The 2,517-nt window shown below is 39.4% G+C and overlaps 1 pseudogene; it reads left to right on the forward strand.

Annotated features, from left to right (window-relative positions):
- Positions 1-530: 530 nt before the first annotated feature.
- LOC102839446 lies at positions 531-1,730 on the forward strand (annotated as a pseudogene).
- The last annotated feature ends 787 nt before the right edge of the window (positions 1,731-2,517 follow it).

Raw genomic sequence — 2,517 nt, forward strand, 5'->3', positions numbered from 1 at the left:
GGGATGACTCATATTACTTAATAGTGAATAATGGTTATTGGGACTGTTTGTTATTGTTACAAATGTAAAGGTAGATGGTTTGTAACAAAAAGAAGGAGTGGTTGATCTTGCAGTCCATGAGTGGAGGACCCTGGAACCATCAAAGAATGGGAGACCCTATCCAGATAAGCAGTGATGTCAAAGATGGAAGCAGTGACAATGACCTAGAGAGTTGGAGCGGCTGGAAACTCTAGACTCAGGAAAGGAGAGGGGCTGTGTGCTAGTGGTCAGGGATCAGGCTTTCAGGGTATGCCCTTTAGTTGTTTGAGTGATTATATATCCCTGAGAGGTTTGGTGTACATCCAAGTAAAAAACAAAACAAAACAAAGAGGGAATAGAAGCAATTGCTTTTGAAAGATGATACATGGAAGGGATTGTAGTCATTGCAATGAAACAAAATGTGAAAGGATGAGTGTAATGCTGATGTTCTCCCATGTAAACTGTCACTCAATTCCTTGTCAGGCTCCCTATCAGTGGCCTAGCAGAAAAAGATGTCTGAATATATTCGGGTGATGGAAGATGACAATGATGAACCTATTGAAATACCATGATGAAACACTGTTACTGCCCACAGTTACTGCCCATTTTCCAGGGGCATATGGTTTTCACCACAGGAATTCAGTATATCAGTGTATGAGAGCTGCGTCTGACTAGTTGAAGAAATTCTGCATGCACCAGAGGCTGGCTGGAGAAATCTGGTCTATGTTGTCAACTATCCCAAAGATAACAAAAGAAAAATGGATGAGTCAGACACTTCAGTTGTGAAGGGAAATAAGCAGTCCAGAAGATGTCTGAGTTGATCATGTTGGGGCTTCCGTGTAAAATATCTGAGGAGGATCTAAAAGAGTATTTTAGTAATTTTGGAGAGGTTCTTATAGTGCAGGTCAAGAAGGATATTAAAACTGGTCATTCAAAAGGATTTGGCTTTATTTGTTTTATGGAATATGACACCCAAGTGAAATTAATGTCCCAGTGGCATATGATAGATGTACAGTGGTGTAACTGTAAGCTTCCCAACTTGGAACAAAGCCCTGATGAACATTTGAGAGAAGGAAAGTGTTTGTTGGGTGTTGTATGGAGGATACAACTGCTGATGAGTTGTGGCAGTGCTTTGGCCAGTATGGAGAAGTGGTAGATGTCTTCATTCCCAAACCATTCAGAACTTTTGCCTTTGTTACATTTTCAGATGATCAGGTTGCCCAGACTCTTTGTGGAGAGAACTTGATCAATAAAGGAATCAACATACATATATCCAGTGCTGAACCTAAGCACAATAGCAATAGACCAAAAGAAGTAGAAGTTTTGGTGGGAATCCAGGTGGATTTGGGAACCAGGGTGGATTTGGTAACAGTCAAGGGGGTGGGACTGGCTTTGGAAACAATCAAGGTAGTAATATGGGTGGAGAGACGAACTTTGGGCCTTTCAGTATTAATCCAGCAATGATGGCAGCAGCCCAAGTAGCCTTATGGAGTTGCTGGGGTACGATGGGCAGGCCCGTCAGGTAATAACCAAATACAAGGCAACATGCAGAGGAAGCCAAATCAGGCTTTTGGTTCTGGAAATAACTCTTTCAGTGGTTCGATTTCTGGTGCAGAAATTGGGGATCAGCATCAAAGGCAGGGTCAGGCAGTGGTTTTAATGGAGACTTTGGCTCAAGCATGGAATCCAAATCGTCTGGCTGGGGAATATAGACATTGGGTTCTGGTTAGTTCGTAGAGATTGGTGGGAACTCAAATTTTTCTAAAACTCATGGTAAGTATATTGTAAAATGAACATGTACTAAAAATTTTCAAGTTTGGTTTGTTCAGCATGGAGTATATTCTGCAGTATTTTTGACATTTTTCTTTAGAAAAAGAGGAAGAGCTAAAGGATTTTATAAGTATTGTTACTTAAAAGGTTAACTATCAAGTGGTTGAAAGTTAACTGCTGATTGCCTGATTGATAAACCAACACATTACAATTGATATTTGAAAGGTTTCTCTTGCAATATTTCCCCCTGAACTGGTCAAGTGAATTCTTTCCATGTATACACACTTTCAAGAGGGATTTTAAAATGGAAACCATTGGTTAGAACTATATTCTTTTCTTCTTATTTTAATTTGAACCCTGCCATATAGATATTTTCTTAGGACTATCTCCTTTCTGAAGATCACATGATGTCACGATGTTTGGCTCTTTTGTTTTTTGTTTATTTTTTAACACTCATCTCCCTTCATATACAAAAGTACAATAAGAAACCTTCATTTAATCTCTGCACTTTATCTCATTTCAAATGTTTATGGAAGAAACATTTCACTGAGGGTTGTGTTGTAAATACTCTGCAATAGGAATACTTCTGTCTACTCACTTTCTCATTCAAGAATTCGTCAACACACGTACAGGCTGCGTCTTTGACAGTGGGTGCCCCATTTTTATCCACTACTCTTTATTTTATAGAGTTGTATCAACACTGTGAATGCAAGGATGTGATATGGAACT

This window comes from Chrysochloris asiatica, unplaced genomic scaffold (genome assembly GCF_000296735.1).
Source record: "Chrysochloris asiatica unplaced genomic scaffold, ChrAsi1.0 scaffold00463, whole genome shotgun sequence".
NCBI classification, from domain to species: domain Eukaryota; kingdom Metazoa; phylum Chordata; class Mammalia; order Afrosoricida; family Chrysochloridae; genus Chrysochloris; species Chrysochloris asiatica.